Source organism: Leucoraja erinacea, chromosome 21, assembly GCF_028641065.1.
Source record: "Leucoraja erinacea ecotype New England chromosome 21, Leri_hhj_1, whole genome shotgun sequence".
NCBI classification, from domain to species: Eukaryota; Metazoa; Chordata; class Chondrichthyes; order Rajiformes; family Rajidae; genus Leucoraja; species Leucoraja erinaceus.
In genome coordinates this window covers 12,740,140-12,758,104 of record NC_073397.1, presented here as the reverse complement: position 1 = coordinate 12,758,104, position 17,965 = coordinate 12,740,140, and the positions used below count along the sequence as shown (strand labels likewise).

The following is a 17,965-nucleotide window of genomic DNA, read 5'->3' as shown; positions in this document are numbered from 1 at the left end:
CACCCTAGGAAGCATAATCAACTATTAGCGGTAAGTTAAAGGGTACCACCGAACATTAAATCAGATGCATTAATCCTAGCAAATGTCCAATGGGCGTGAACAGAAATAATGTTTAACATGACAACGATGATAAAACACATGACTGATCACAATACATTCAACTGAACGGAAACATAAAAATCTCAGGGGTATAACCAGAAATTAAAATAATTCAATGCACAACAGCTAAAAATTGAGCAGGAAACCAAACGTACAGAAACAAACAAGTCCTTGAAAGCCAGCAGGTAATGCCAATGTCATACATTTTCATCTTGGCAAAAAGCCGACTGTCAGAAGCATTAGAAGGTGTGGACAGCAAGTAATAGGAACAAACACACGTTCCATTAAATTTATAAGCAATAGAACTTTAGTTCAAGTAAATATTTCGCACTTGCCCAGCCACAGCTGCTCAATTCCCACCCACGCCATACATGTCAAAAACCCCACATCTCACCAAATGAAGAAACTTTCATAGGCATGCAAAGAAAATAACTGAATAGGTCATGCAGGCTCTGAATTGGAGCAAAATTGTCAGAGTGAAATGGAAAACGAAAGGGAAAAATTGCCTGAAATTGAAAGAGAATGAGCGCAGAGGATCTACCATACATATAAAGTCACAAACCGTTAATGGACCTGTGGGCTTATACCACTCTGCTCCATATCTGCAGATGTTGCTGCCAAGGGGACAGCGCACAAATTAGGAAGAATTAATCAAACACATCACTTTGGAGAGCCACACTATGATAGGACGGAAGTAACTGGAAGTATTGAGAACATTAGAAGTGAAGGTGGGATAATTCATCTTGCTTTCAATCCCAATTCTGTTGGGGATATTTCCAAAATCTTAAACAGAGATATAGGTAAAATAGACATGAACGAGAAGACAGCTGCGATTTGAAGGAGGAATAAAACCCCCAGCACATTAGAAATAGAATGGGAATTAGTGGGGAAAGATGAGAAGGATACGGTGGTAGGAGTTGTTTTGGGAAGAGGAAATGTTGGAGCTGTTTATGGAAGAGGAAATGCACTGGACGAAGTGGAACTCCACAATTAACCAGCTTTGAATCTTAGGGTGGTTGAATATTTAGCGAGAATAATGCTGAAGGAGCAGAGGTAGGTTTTATGAACAGGTAAACTCAAAAAAGGTAGGTGGAGGGACATGGGAGAGAAATTCATTCTGAGCAACAGGAGGAGGAAAAATTGGAATAGGTCTGGCTTAATGGCAAAGGAAAAATGCAGAGGTTGCTAAATGGACGGGCTTGGGGTGAAATTCATGGTGAAACTTAAAGATTTAATATGAGGAATTAGTTCAAAGTAGCTGCTACTTAAGAGAGAGAAAAATGCAGGTTAAACATTTAAGAAACAATTAGACAGGTACATGGATAGGATAGATTTCGAGGATTATGGGCCAAACCCAGACAGGTGGGATGAGTGCAGATGGGGCATGTTGGTCAGCGTGGACATGTTGAGCCGAAGGGCCTATTTCCATGCTGTATGACATTATGACTTCAAAAATGATCGAAGTGACTTAAAGGTCACTGCAAATTTGGATATTCTGACATGGGGTGCTTAACTAGTGATCCAAATTTAATTCTGAGGATATCCACATTATTATTGGTTTTCCACAGAACTGCTTCATTAATCACTTTCATTGTAAGCACGTACAATTTGCTACATAAATCTCCTTTTACATATCAAGCTTAAGCTAAAATGATGAATGTAAATAGCTACAAATAAAGATTACTATTGCATGACATCATTTATACATGTCATGCAAAATTTACTGTAAAAATTCAGTGCAAGTGCCATGTTAAAGGGCTGTCCCACTGCGGCAACCTAATCTGCGAGTTAAGAAGAGTGTCTTCGACCTTCAAGCTCGAGGGCACTCGCCTGGAAAACCTCGAGCTGGATTGACCGTCAGCGTTGAAACCGTGAACTGGATCGACCAACCGCACTCACAAACACATCGCAAAGGCGGGGGCCAGGGAAAGCAGGGGAGCAGACCCGTGATGAAGAAGAAGGATAGACAGCTGCACAGTGTACGGTAAGTCCTTTAGGGAGCGCGGAAGGGGGGGGGGGGGGGGGGGGGGGGGGGGAGGGGGGGGGGGGGGGGGGGGGGGGGGGGGGGGGTGGGGGGGGGGTGGGGGGGAGAGAAAGGGGGAGAGAAGGAGTGGAAACACTTTTAAGAAGTATAATCAAGTTTAGCAGCCATTTTACCTACCGGTCGGTTTTCCTGGGTCCTGCAAACTCCAATGAGCCAATCAAAATGCCCAGTCAGCGAAGGAGATTGCCTATGGCTGCCCTCGACTACCTGTAACTAAATAGCGATCCCACTCCACTGTACTACGAGTTAAAAAGAACCGTGCCGACCAAATTTTACTTGCGGAAAATTTTTCAACATGCTGAAAAATTTCCGCAACCTAGCTGAGGCCGCGAATATTTCGGAACTTCCATCGAGCATGAAGGAGAGTTCCAGTGACCTCATAGGACCTCCTAGGACCACGTGTCGACCATGCTGCGAGTTTGAGTCGAGGGCAAACTCTTCTAAACTCGCAGATTAGGTCGCCGCAGTGGGACAGCCTCTTTAGTGTTTACTTTCTAATCAACCACGGGGCATCATCTTCAGGTTGGCAAAAACATGGGGCATCATCTTCAGGTTGACAAAAACATGAAGAGAAAGGGCATTACCAGCCGACTGAAGAAATGAGTGACTGCTGTGTAGCATTTCAACCACAGAATTCACAGCATATTAAATGGTCACATAACATTCCATTAAAGAAACTTCAGGGCTTCTGTGTTACACAGCTTAATTTTCCACAGGGAATTAAATGAATGAATCACTTTGTCCAATTCTCACAAAATCTATACAAGCCCTCTTTAGATTTGAGAAAAACCACCATTCCTGCAAGGATAGAATTTACTCTCAACTGAGAGTTCTACAGCATTCATTGCTTTTTTTTCCATGCTACATACAGAAACGAACTGGAAACCACACACAGTCTGCAATTCAGCCTCTTAAGCCATTGGAAATACACTTTTTACTGCTCCCTAGATAGAAGGGCAGGTCCTCAATAACGTTTTTCAAACGAGCAAATACAAAATGTCTGTAGGCTTTGGACATCACTAAATGCTTTACCCATAACATGAACGACTATGACTGAGAAGTGTCATCAGCTGAAGGCAGCACTGTGCACTAATACGTGGGTTTCTGAGGAATGATGGATGACCAGTCAGGTAGTGCAAAAGCTCCCCAGGTCAATCTTGCTCAGCAAACAGCATTCTTTGCTAAGTACTGATGAATTATGTACAAAATGGATAATTTATGTTTCTGTGTTAATTTGAGACTATATGCCTTTAAAGGGGCTGTCCTACTGCGGTGACCTAATTGGCGAGTTTAGGAGAGTTTAAAAAAGTGTCATGTTGAAGACCTCCTTCGACTATGTTAAAGACTAGCTTTGACGAGCTTTGGGAAAATTGGACACCGAATAGTGGAGAATGAAGACGACCTCCTTCGATCTCCCTTCGACTATGTTGAAGACTATCTACGACTATCTTCAACTACCCTCGACTATCTACGAATAACGGCGACTTACTTCCACTATACCTACGGGTAAAGAAAAATATCGATTTTTCCCATGGCGCCGTTTTTTTTACCCGCGGGCATTTTTCAGCATGTTGAAAAATACGCCGCAACCTAGCTGAGGCCTCAAGTACGCGGGGACTACTCTCGAGCATGAAGTGGAGTTACAAAGACCTCCTAGGGCCTCGTGTCGACCATGCTGCGAGTATGAGTCGAGGGCAAACTCTTTTAAACTCAGCAATTAGGTCGCCGCAGTGGGACAGCCCCTTTACGTTACTGCAAGCAAGATTGTCATTTTACCCGTATCTCGCAGTACTTGTGCACATGACCATCAATTAGACATGATTTGAGTATCAATTGAAAGACATACAAATGTGGCAAAAATTGGTGGCATCCCAAAAGATTGGGAAATTTTCTAATTTCCTGGAAAGGATGGTGAAGAAAAATGAGGAGAAAATGGCATAGTGTAAATTAACAAATAATGTTAAAACTGTTAAAGATAGCTTCTACATGTACAAAAAGGGAATAGATTACAATAAGCTACAGAAAATACTGGAAGCCCACAGATGAACTGGCAATTCCCACTATTTCTTTCTACATTTGTTGCTTGACCTGCTGAGTGTTTTCAGTGATTTCTGCTTTTATTTCTCATTTCCAGCAAATACAGTTCTTTTTAGTTTCATTCTTATTAATTTGGATAGTTCCTCATAGTAAACAACATTGACACTATAAACATCCCAATAATAACAGATAATCAAGCTATAAAGGGAGGTGAATTTAACTTCTGCAGAAGCAGGGAACTGCAGATGCAGGAATTTTGAGCTAAACACAAAATGCTGGTGGAACTCCAGCACAGTGGAACACAGTGGAACTGTGGAGGGATTGGATGATGTTTTGGGCTGGGACTCTTATTCAGATAGATGTGGGGTGGGGGAGGGAAGAGGAGAGAAAGCTAAAAAAGGGGTGTACGGCAAAGTCTAGCATGTGATAGATGGCTACAGGTGAAGAGCGGTTGATTGGCAGATATGTGGAGTATGTGACAAAGGCTAGAGATGAAATGGATGATGAAGAATTGTGAAATGTAAAGCCAGGAGGAAGGGATATGCGTGAAATGAAACAGGGAGGTGCTTAAAGGAGGGGTGAAAGGGTAATAAGGTGACTCAGGGATGGCTGATGAACGTACAGAGGAGGGAAAGGAGCAGGGCCAAGGGTAGTGGAAATTGGAGAATTCAACATTCACACCAATGAGTGATATGCTACAGACAAAGAGCTGTTCATCAAGTTTGGATTCATTCTTCAAGATTCAAGATTCAAGAGAGTTTATTGTCATGTCTGGCAAAGGAAGAAACCCAAGGACGGAAAAGTCAGTGTGAGAATGGGACAGGCTTGGATTCATGAGTTTATAAGAATGAGAAGTTAACTTATTGAAGCAGAGAAGGCAGATAGGGTAAATGCCTTTGTGGGGTTAACTAGAACAAAGAAGCTTTGTTTCAAAATAAGTCGTCCATTTATGACAGATACAAGGACGAATTTCTTCTTTCAAAGGGATGTGAATCCTTGGAAGCTTCTATCCCAAGAGAACTTGGGAAATAAAACAGAATAATTTAATATATTTAAGGCGCAAACTGACAACCAATGTAACGCCAATGTATCAGTCTGAAGAAGGATCTCGACCCAAAACGTCACCCATTCCTTCTCTCCAGTGATGCTGCGTGTCCCGCTGAGTTACTCCAGCATTTTGTGTCTTCCTTGGATGTAAACCAGCATCTGCTGTTCTTTCTACACATTAACTACAATATATGTTTCTCAAACTCATGTACAGTGCCCTCCATAATACTTGGGACAAAGACCCATCATTTATTTATTTGCCTCTGTACTCCACAAATTGAGAATTGTAATAGAAAAAAATAACGTGGTTAAAGTGACATTGTCAGATTTTAATAAAGGCCATTTTTATACATTTTGGTTTCACCATGTAGAAATTACAGCAGTGTTTATACATTTCAGGGCACCATAATGTTTGGGACACAGCAATGTTATGTAAATGAAAGTAGTCATGTTCAGTATTTTGTTGTATAACCTTTGCATGCAATGATGGCTTGAAGTCTGCGTTTCATGAAAATCACCAGTTGCTGGGTGACTTCTCTGGTAATGCTCTGCCAGGCCTGTATTGCAGCCATCTTTAGCTTATGCTTGTTTAGGGGGCTAGTCCCCTTCAGTTTTCTCTTCGGCTTAAAAAAAGGCTCAATTGGATTCAGATCGGGTGAATGACTTAACCACAAGAATTGACAATTTTTTAGATTGGAAAAACTCCTTTGTTGCTTTAGCACTATGTTAGGGATCATTGTCTTGCTGTAGAATGAACCACCGGCCAATGAGTTGAGACATTTGTTTGAACTTGAGCAGATAGGATGTGTCTATACACTTCAGAATTCATTATGCTATTATCATTAACAGCTGTATCATCAATGAAGATAAGTGAGCCAGTACCTTTAGCAGCCATACATGCCCAGGCCATAACAACCCCACCACCATGTTTCACAGATGAGGTGGTATGCTTTGGATCTTGGGCAGTTCCTTCTCTCCTCCATACTTTGCTCTTGCCATCATTCTGAAGCTTTGTCTCATCTGTCCACAAGACCCTTTTCCAGAACTGTGGTTGCTCTTTTAAGTACTTCTGGGCAAACTGTAACCTGGCCATCCTATTTTTGCAGCTAACCAGTGGTTTGCATCTTGCAGTGTAGCCTCTGTATTTCTGTTCATTAAGTCTTCTGCGGACAGTGGTCATTGACAAATCCACACCTGACATGAAGAGTGCTTCTGATTTGTCGGATAGGTGTTTGGTTTTTTTTCTTTATTATAGACCATCAGCTGTGGAGGTCTTCCTTGGTCTGCCAGTCCCTTTGCAATTAGTAAGCTCATTAGTCTTCTTAATGATGTTCCAAACACTTAATTTTAGTAAGCCTAAGGTTTGGCTGATATCTCAGTTTTATTCTTGTTTCTCATTCTAATAATAGCTTCTTTGACTTTCATTGGCACAATTTTGGTCCTCATGTTGATAAACAGCAATAAAAGTTTCCAAATGTGATGGAAAGACTGGAGGAAAGACTAGGTGCTGAGAGCTCTCTAATACCTGCATTAAGAAGGCAATAAAACACACCTGAGCAATTACAAATACCTGTGAAGCCATGTCCCAAGAATTATGGTGCCCTGAAATGGGGGGACCGTATATAAACACAGCTGTAATTGCTACATGGCGAAACCAAAATGTATACAAATGGCCTTGAACAAAATCTGACAATGTGCAATTTAACCATTTTTTCTATTACAAATTTCAAATTGTGGAGTACAGAGGCAAATAAATAAATGATGGGTCTTTTTCCCAAATATTATGGACACAGTATGTTTCTCATATACCAGGTATAAAATCTTTTTCCTGGTGCAGACAGCAATATTCAACAAGGCTTGCATGGAATAAATTTATGCATTAAAGACGTTGAGTAGAAGTTTACCAGAGAACATGCGTCTCTATGACGATTCCTGGGAAATTTTTCACGTGTATTATTCTAAACACATGCAAGATGGCATAATTTAAAACATATTTTGCCATGTCATAACCTTTTATGCCCTTGTTGGATAAAAACAGAAAGAAAGAAGGATAGCAGAGGAGATCATTGGAGACAGCTGACTTGGCATTCAAAAAGGCATAAAGGCTTCAGTGATTCAAACTGATGTGGACAGTATTTTTCAGACAAGACAGGCACCATGGTCAGCAGTTCAGCTCAAGGACAAAAATGCTGAGACTGCAAGCAATGTGGTACACAGATGGAAGGAACAGGGTTTGCTGTGAGGCCGAAGACAGTTACTTCGGTCTTCCCAATGTTTAATTTAGTCATTAGAGATCACAAGAATTTCTAATGTGAGCCAGTTTTCACCCTTAAAATTGCAATGAAACACCACCACGTAGCCAAATGCTCCAAACAAAAGTACAATATTAATGGACCACATTTGACCAAGAAATATCAACAGTTCTGCAATGAATTACATTACACCCGTGTCAGAGGGGTTGTGTTTCTAGAGAGCATTGACAGCATTTGACAAACATTTACAGCATTTGGTGTTGTTTTTTCACCCATTTTGTATTTAATTGTTTTTCTTACTTAAATTCTGCAAGAGCAAATTTTTATTCCTTTTCAAATTCCATAAGGGTGAATTTCTGTTACCCCGAATTGCCAATACACCATGCTGACATTTAACTCCGTAAGTATCAGAAAGTTTGCAACTTCTGTGCAAGTGTGAATTTTGTATATTAAACAAAAAGAGTGCATTGGCATTTTAAATGACAGCACCAAAAGGAGCAGAAAAGCACAAACTTCCTTGAATTCCCCAGTTTGATTGGCAAATTTGTCTACTGAACCTCAAGTTGGTTAGACATGTTTAAATCAATATGGATAAACAATTCCACAGAGCCCCTCGAGTTATCTCACAGGAGATAGTGTCAGAATAAGTGGGACTATCTCAGGTTGGCAGGAGGTAACTGTCGTTTCTTGGACTTACAGAGTCATACAGCATGCAAACAGGCCCTGAGGCCCAACTTGCCCACACAAACCAACAAGTCCCATCTACATTAGTCGTGCACACATTTGGCTCATATCCCTCCAAACCGGTCCTATCCATGTACATGTCTAAATGTTTCTTAAACGTTGCAAATAGTCCCTTCCTGGACTATCCTCTGGCAGCTTGTTCCATACACCCACCGCTCAGTGTGTGAAAATGTTACCCCTCAGGTTTCTATTAAATTTTCCTCCACTCATCTTAAGCCTATGTCCACTGGTTCTCGATTCCCCTTCTCTGGGCAAGAGACTGCGTCTACCCGATCTATTCCTCTCATGATTTTGTACACCTCTATAAGATCATCACCCCTCATCCTCTTACATTCCAAGGACTGGAGTCCCAGCCTGCTCAACCTCTCTCTATAGCTCAGACCCTCGAGTCATAGCAAAATACTCATAAATCTTCTCTATACCCTTTCCAACGACGATATCTTTCCGATAACATGGTGCCCAGAACTGAACACAATATTCAATGCGGCCTCACAAACGCACTCACTCATCAATTATCTATCTATATATATTACTAAAACTCTCATCTTTTGTGTGTGTGTATGCGCGTGTGTGAGTTTGTGTGTGTGTGTGTGTGTGTGCGTGTGTGCGTGCGCTTGTGTGTGTGTGTGTGTGTGTGTGTGTGTGTGTGTGCGCGTGCGCTTGTGTGTGTGTGTGTGTGTGCGCTTGTGTGTGTGTGTGTGTGTGTGTGTGTGTGTGCATGTTCCTAAAATTACGCCAAAACGGTACACGATAGCGCTATAATTTTTGCACCACCTTACTCACAATCGTCTTGTGGTTTGTTTTCATCAAGTTTCATTCAGATTGATTTTACAAGTTATTCACAGTTTAACTTTACAAAATACAGTTTGAGAAAGAATTACTTGAACACTGTAGTGGCAGATGCAATTACAGCTATGACGTCACAATGGGATCTCATTTGCAACACCGAGTCCTGGCAGAGGGAGGCTGAACAGGAGGAGTGCTGCTGGAGGCAGGGGAAGAGGAATTTAATTTTTTTTAAAGTCATGGCAGCAAGTGCTTGCATTTTTTTAACATTTAAAAAGAGGGAGGATGAAGAGGAGGGGGAGGTAGTGCTGGGGAGAAGGGGAAATGAGCCACCCCTGCGCAGTTGGGAGATATGGGTGGAATATTGCGTTCGGGGAACGGGTTGCATTGGGGGGGGATGGGTGAGTGGTGGAATATTACGTTGGGGAATATTACGTGTGACAGGGATCCAACAGGTCCCAATTGGTCCAGTTTCCATTAATGATCTGACACGGGGGGCAGTATACAAAGCATCAGAGGCTGCCAAGGACATAAAAATAAGCTGGAGTGAATTACAAGATATTTGAAATCTGCAACAGGGTAGTTGGGTAGAATGTGTCGGTGAAAACTTAGCAAATACAGGTAGGTGGGAAGCCAAAAAACAATGAACTTTTTAAACAGAAATCAAAAGGCAGACTATTATGTAAATGGCAGGAGACTACAAATGAGTGGTGCACAGAATGATCCAAGCTTTCTTGTGCATGAATGAGAAAAAAAAGCAATCAGGCAGATGCATCAAGTAGTTCAGGCAAAAGACACATTGGACCATAGTGAAAGTAAGTTTGAATTCAGAAATAAGATTATTATTTTAAATGGTATTTGCTAGGCCACACCTGTAGTACTGTGCATTTAATCTATTTAAGAAAGCTGAAAGAAAAGGGAATGATCATTTAAGACCAAACTGCATCAGAGTTTCTTCTCTCAGAGGAATTATGATTCTGACCATACTGTGATGTCACAAGAGGGATCAAGAGTATCTGTGTTTATTGGATGTGGACTCTGGCTTTAAAGGCAGCACAATGGCGCAGCAGTAGAGTTGCTGCCACACAGCGCCAGAGACCCAGGTTCAATCCTGACTATGGGTGCTGTCTGCACAGTTTGTACGTTCTCCCCGTGACCGCTCGAGTTATCCCTGGGTGCTCTGGTATACTCCCACAATCCAAAGGTTTACAGATGTGTAGGTTAATTGGCTACGGTAAAATTGTCTCTAGAGTATAGGACTCCAGTTAGTATACAGATGTTCACTGGTCGGCATGGACTCCGTGGGCTGAACGGCCTGCTTTCAGCCGTATCTCTAAAATTTAAAGGATCCCGAATCTCTGGAATTCTCTTTCCTAGAGAACAGGGAAATAAATTGTTCAAAGTATTTATAAGATGTCGATATCTTATTGAAAGACAAGGGAAATGACAGCTATTGTGGTATTATGGGAATAATAGTGTAAGGAATGCGGTGGCCGGATGTGACGTGGGAAACCGGCAATTGAGGAGTTGCCCGGGCATGCACACGAACCTGCGGCTGCTGTACAGAGTTGTTAAATAAAGATATACTCCGTTTACGTCGTGGTACGAGCCTTATTATACAAATAACTCGACAGCTATGGGGAGCTGGCATGCACTAGTTATTGTTGTATTGAGTAGGCATCTGGCTTAAGAGGCCACGTGGCCTAATGCTGCTTCAATTTTTTGGGATTCCAAATAATCAAATTGCTTCTGAATCTTAAACAAAATCTGTACGGAAAATGTCCAGAGCATTAAACATATCATACCTCAGTTTTAATCTGTAAATATCTTGATGATCATGTAACTTCTCATAATAGTGCCTTCAGTCATCATGTGGCATTGCTGCAAAAAATAGAGACCAATTAAAATCTTAACTAAACAATGAACCAGAAAAAACAACAAGTGTCAATTCAAGTTAAACATTTGAATGAATAAATAAAATCAATCCAGCACTTTACTACCCTATATTAGCAATAACCTAATGCATAGCACTGTAATGGTAAAGTGCCTTGTCCCTGTTATTTCCTTTCAATAAAAAGTACTTTGAATTAACAGATGTTCAAAACCTCAATGAGGCAGCTGCAGAATATAAATTCAATTAAATAAATGTGTCGGTCTCAGTAAGAACAACCACAAACTATTGCAGAATAAAATGATTAAATCCATTTATATCCTTCAAAAGGTTGGCTCTAACCCTTAATTGGCCCTGTCTATATGTGGCTACAGATCTATCAATGCATTTACTCTTATCTACTTACTGCATTCTGAGGTATTTGAAGATGGATAACAAAATATCAGCAATATAAGTGACATTGACTTCCCATGATCAAATAAACAATCAAACCAATTACACGTCACATCGATAGATAGATATTTTCCTCACTGATCACTGACAAAGCCTGAAGTGGTAACTAATCAAAAACCGAGGGATATTACTGTGGTACAGAGTTAATAGACAATAGGTGCAGGAGTAGGCCATTCGGCCCTTCGAGCCAGCACCTCCATTCACTGTGATCATGGCTGATCATCCACAAACAGTACCCCGTTCCTGCCTTCTCCTCATATTCCATGACTCCGCTATCTTTAAGAGATCTATCCAACTCTCTGGAAACATCCAGAGAATTGGCCTCCACTGCCTTCTGAGGCAGAGAATTTCCCAGATTCACAACTCTCTGGGTGAAAATGTTTTTCCTCATCTCTGTTCTAAATACCCCTTATTCTTAAACTGTGGCCCCTGGTTCTGGACTCCCCCAACATCGGAAACATGTTTCCTGCCTCTAGCGTGTCCAATCCGTTAATAATCTTGTATTTCAATAAGATCCCCTCTCATCCTTCCAAATTCCAGTGTATACAAGCCCAGTCGCTCCATTCTATCAACATATAACAGTCCTGCTATCCCGGGAATTAACCTCATGAACCTACGCTGCACTCCCTCAATGGCAAGAATGTCCTTCCTCAAATTGGAGACCAAAACTGCACACAATACCCCAGGTGTGGCCTCACCAAGTGCAGAACCTGTACAACCTCTTTGCTCCTATACTCCTCTTGTTATAATTAGCTTTCTTCACTTCCTGCTGTACCTGCATGCTTACTTTCCGTGACTAATGAACAAGGAAGGATCCACATACCTCGTTGTACTTCCCCTTTTCCCAACCTGACACCATTCAAATAATAATCTGCCTTCCAGTTTTTGCCACCAAAGTGGATAACCTCACATTTATCCAAAGGGAAGAGATAAGACTTTTGCCTTCCTCACAATAAGGAGGTTGGAGATTCATTGTGATGGATGTTTGTGTAAATTGTATTAAGTGTGGGTCTTGTTTTTTTTTGTAATGTTAAGACTGTAGAAATGCAATTTCGCTCAAACAAAGCTGTTTGAATGACATTAAAAGACTATTCAATTTAAACTGCATCTGCCCACTCACCCAACCTGTCCAGGTCACCCTGCATCCTCATAGCATCCTCCTCACAGTTCACACTGCAACCCAGCTTTGTGTCATCTACAAATTTGCTATTGTTACTTTTAATCCCTTCATCTAAATCATTAATGTATATTGTAAATAGCTGCGGTCCCAGCACCGAGCCTTGCTAGCCACCGAGCCACACTAGTCACTGCCTGCCATTCCGAAAAGGACCCGTTAATCCCTACTCTTTGTTGTATACCATCAAGAGTTACATTTTGAAGTTTCCTGATTCAGCTGTGCCAATGATTGAAATGTTCAGTTTGCAAGTAAAAAGTAACATTATTTTAATCTGCTACCATAAATTAACTGATAGTATTTCATGTTTTGCAGAAATCATTACCCTCAGCACAAGAGATAAATTAAAGGGAGGAGTTGTATTTCAAAAAATAGTTTTTGCCATGGGTCATTAAAACTTTAAGCCTTTGCATCATTTTGTTTAACAGGGCTATGAGAGGGAGGGGTGGGGGTGCTAAAAAATAAATCAGACGAAAATCAGTTTCCACAACCAAATATTTATAATTAGTTATTCCAACAGTCTAGATTTTGCAGGGAACTATCAGCACATGCACAAACATCTCATGTTTCCTGACAACGGTTTGCTGGCATTTCTTGAAATGGCTCCAAATTGAGATCCACATGGAAATGTTCAAAAATAGTCAGTGGTTTTATATCTTTAGCAACCAGCTAATCCTGGTAGTATGGTCAGCCAGCTGTCACCATCTTTTTCACCATTTTCTGGAGAGGATCTTATTATAGCGAAGTGCCAGGATTTATGCCCAGAAGCACAAGTGCTACGAAACCTCAAAGTTTGTGCATTCCCACTGAACTAGGTGTCCAATGTTGGAACACTGTTCGGGAAATGTCAGTACAACTTTGGCAATAGGTTCCGAGCTTCCAGATTCACACATGAAGCGCTGAACGTCTTAATGCTTGCAGGGAGCAAATGCTGGTACAAAGTACTGGCAACGCAGCATGTTTCATCCTGCAACCTCTTGATCAGACACAGCCTGAAGGAGCACGGATCGGCAGAGCAGCGGAGTAGGACACAGATAGTACGCAGATATTGCCAGGCCAGGCCAACACCTGCAAGCAGACGCAGTGCCGCATGAACAACGGACCTTTTAGGCCAAGATAAGAACTTGATACGAGGGGCATTAGATGGCATTGGAAACATAGCAACTTTTTGTACTACCTCTGTGAAATCTACTATTCTTACACTATGTACTTTTGTACTTGTGATTGTGCTTATGTAGAGTATATTTTTTTCTGAATTGTATGTAAAACTAATAATTTCATTGTGTCTAGGTACATGTGAGAATAAAGTACCATTAAATGCAAGAAACCAATGAGATATGTGTACAGACGTGACCAAAATTTGATACAGGTACATGGTTTGGATGGACAAAAGGACTGAATGTGATAACTTCAAACAAAATTGAAGGGGAAGTCATTACATAGCCGGAGGTTTATCATAACACTGCATAAGGTAGTTAAGTTCCTCCAAGGCTTCTGAAAAATTATTCACAATGCGATTGCCAAAGTTAAAAAATACATGTAAAATTCTAAACGTGCTCCAGGATCAGTACCTGGGAAGACATAGAAATACATTCTATGATCATCAGGAAAGTGCAAGAAAAGTTAATCAACAGGTTTCTCTTGGAAATGCCTTGCTCTTGTCACAAATATTTAAAGAGAAGGGAATCTGAAGCTGTGCCAGGTATTGCAGATGAAATTAATGAAAGGAGATAAGGATATTCAAACTCAGACCTTTCAATAAAACCACTGAGTATTCAAAGATGGTTTTGTTAGGTGACATTTGTTGTCTAATAATGTAATATTCTTATGCACAAATATTATTGGTTACATGAGAGAAAACTAATATTGGAATTAATGATGAATTTGCTTTGAAGAATCGCCATTCAACATGGAAGAAACTTGAAAGTAGCACAGCATGAAAGGGTTAATGTGGTTCAGAAGAGTGACACAGCATTTAATTTTCAATGCACTGGCAGAGTAACTATCTGAACCAATCATTGCAATAACAGCAAAAAAAAAAAGGATTTAAGGGACAATTTGTTTGCTATTATTGAATATATATAGTTCAGATAGTTTATTTGACATTTAAGGGACACTGACAAGAACTTACATTTAAAGGGACAGCAGAGGGCTAAGGAGAACTAATAACTAAGGAGGAGTAATAATTATTCAAATAATGGATGCACCATTTTTTTTTTTAATGTGCACTAGATGATTGTGCATCTTCAATGGGATGCTGTTAAACTAGCGTTTTTTGTATATTGCAATTTGCGAATCTGTATCCATATTCAGCACTACAGTTTGCTATTCTAGCACTTCATAATCCACCATCGCATGTGCTGACAGATGGGCAGTGCTAATTGAGTAGCCGGGCGATCTCTTGATTAATCAGAGATAGACACAAAGTGCTGGAGTAACCCAGTGGGCCAGGCAACATCTCAGGCGAAAAAAGGATAGTTGATGTTTCGGGTTGGGATACTTTTTCAGACATTTTACTCCAGAGGTGCTGCCTGAGTTACTCCAGCACTTTGTGTCTACCTTTGGTATAAACCAACATCTGCAGTTCTTTGTTTCGACATGAAGATTAAACAGCGCTGCTCATTATTCAGTGCTGTTTAAGTCCAGCATATACCTGTTTACCACAGCCTTTTGTCACATCACTCTTGGGTATTTTGCGAGAGATGTAATACATCAAAATTTGCTCTCAGAGATCAGAAACATTTGATCTAACTTGATTTTAGGTGGTGAAGAAAATGTCCATTCTTAGCACATCATTTAAATCAGACCACAGGATTTGTGCTCGATTACATGTCTTAATCAACAAACACCATTTTCCTTAGACAAGCAAAGGCTGTACTGGTACACTGAAGGTGATGATGGCTTTCATCATTGAGAGGCAGCAGCAGAGATGCTGGAAGTGATCCATGCTTTCCGGATACTTATAATACACCATATTGTTAGCGTGCCGTCTTGTAGAGTCGATAGATTGATAGAGGATCTTTCTTTTTCCCCGTTCTCCTGTACACCTCAAATATATTGTTCCTATAGCAGGCAACTAAAAGCACTTGAGAGATACCACTGATGTGATCTTTGTAAACCTTATCCTGCTAATGGATTTAAACCTGAACCAACAACAGTGCCCTCACCCAGCCCAGCATTGTAGCCCTTTAATGTGCAACCTCCAATGTTTAAATGCCCAATTCCAGACTTTTGAAACAGACACATTATTCTGGTCTATCTTTGACTATCAGGTGGATGGAAGAAAAGATTCAAGGGTGTTTTCAAACCCATGGAAAAAGTGCAATGCCACCTCATTCTCCTCAAACCCATGACTCAAAAATTGAGGAGCAGCATTTCAGGATGGCATTGAGAATTTAATCATTCATTAAAAGGTCACAGAAGCCTGGCATAAATGGCAGGAGGAGGACATCACCTGCAAGATTGCACACCCGCTGTCCATCTAGTATGTAGTCCCTTGTGATCAAGTCTGCAGGTCTTTTATTGACCGAGCAATCACAGAACTGGAGTGGAAGCAAGTCATCCTCAATCCCAGAGACTTTCTAATAAGATAAAGATGATTGTTTTGCTAATAACAACGCATCCAGCTGAACAACAACCTAGAGAATTTATTTGATATTTAATAGACAAACTATAAATATCAGTTTCATCAACCTACTTTTTATGTGATAACAACCACAACAGCACAATGAAACAGCACAACACACACAAAGTCTGAGAAAAGGGATGGCTGGCATTATGGGTCAGAACCCCTCTGTTGATACCCAAAAGGCCCTGACCCGTAATGCACAAATTAATTCGCAATTCCTTTCTACATATTTTGACTGCTCCACTGCAAAATCTCTTCAAGGTATACTTACTTTGAAGAAGTTCTCCTGAAGGCTCCCAACCCGAAACATCACCCACTCTTTTTCTCCAGGGATTTTGCCTGACCCGCTGAGTTACTCCAACACTGTCTCTTCTATTGCTACGTTGCCCATCCGATAAATGGGCAAGAACTCATTCTGTTGAAGCCCCTCCTGTAATATTTGCAGCAACAGAAAAACACTTGGCTGCTTACACAAACACGTTTCATCACCAACTTGCCCCTGATCACTTTTTCTAAAGACAAAGAGATATATGAAAGTAGAACAGGACAACATAGTTTCAAATAAGATTACTTTTGATTCCCAATGCCCTATAATTGGCCCCAAGTATGTAAAAGTGGAAATCATGATCATGTTGAACTGACAAGTCAGGAAGGTGTTAAGTCCAAAACAAATACACCGGCACTCCAGCAAGGGGCTTCTGCGAAATCTGGTGTGCGTGGAGTGGAAAATATGTCACTTAAAGGGTGTGGAACGGATGAAATCAGTAAAATCAAAGCATTTACATTGTGTACATCTTGCAATAATTGAAGCAACGAATCTGAGCAGTTACACCACTGCCTGCGGTCATCAGTATCTGGCATGAATGAGGTGCTGGTAGTGGGAGCACAGAAATATTGTCAACAACGACATCACCTTTTGGAAATTAAGATTAAAAGGATGAAAACAACCAAAATCCAAAAGGTGGACAAGACCCAAAGGAAACTAACAGAGCCTGGTCTTTGGTGGAAGGATTCAGCATGTCTCACATCACACTTACATTATATTTAACCACCTACTCCCATTCCCAAAGAGCATGCTTTAATAACAAAATATGTTCACCAGCATACAAGACTACATCTGAGATAATGCAATCCACTGCAAGCTCACTACTGAATACGATTTATACTAAACACCTTCTCAGCTTCCCTTCATTTCTTCACAAATATTCTTTACCAGATTAGAATATCAGACTTGCATTGATCTTTACAGCAAAATACATGGAATGGTCTGGTATCTTTCTTAAGACTTAGTCTTCCCTCCACTAGTATAAAACACTCACTAGTAATCTTATTTCTTGTAAAAATGGCCTTGAAATTGTTATGGGATAAAAATGTTTGGCACTTAACACATACATTTTACGCATTTAATCAGCATTAGAATAATGACTCGTGCCAGTATTTTATTTCAAGTTGTATTTCAATAGATTGTTTCATAAAACTCAGTAGATTCCTATATTAGCATCAGAAGAGACCTACCATTCTTCCTTGATTGAAAAGTCATTAAATGCACAAAATAGTTTGGTATTCAACACCTGGACGAACTGGCAAAACTACAACAACTGGAGCTCAATGTCGCAAGATTCATGGCCATTCACTTTGGGTTCAGATGGACATACTGGAATATTCCTTTCGCCAGCAAGTTCAAGATGTGAAACAAAATCCTTTAAGAGGTGCAAGTTACATGAATCAAAGCTTGTGTAATGGTACCAAAATAATCAAGGTGACAACTGGGGTCGAGAATTCAAAGAGAATTTCATACAGCTATGGCAAA

The 17,965-nt window shown here is 40.6% G+C and overlaps 1 protein-coding gene across 5 annotated transcripts in view; it reads right to left on the bottom strand.

Moving 5' to 3' along the window:
• LOC129707261 (nuclear receptor coactivator 3-like) overlaps positions 1–17,965 on the bottom strand; it is a 196,160-nt gene that overhangs the window by 63,253 nt on the left and 114,942 nt on the right. For all 5 annotated transcript variants that reach the window (XM_055652168.1, XM_055652169.1, XM_055652172.1 and 2 more), the window contains one exon: positions 10,815–10,890. The gene's annotated coding sequence lies outside the window, so the exon portion shown is untranslated. The remainder of the gene's footprint in view (positions 1–10,814; positions 10,891–17,965) is intronic.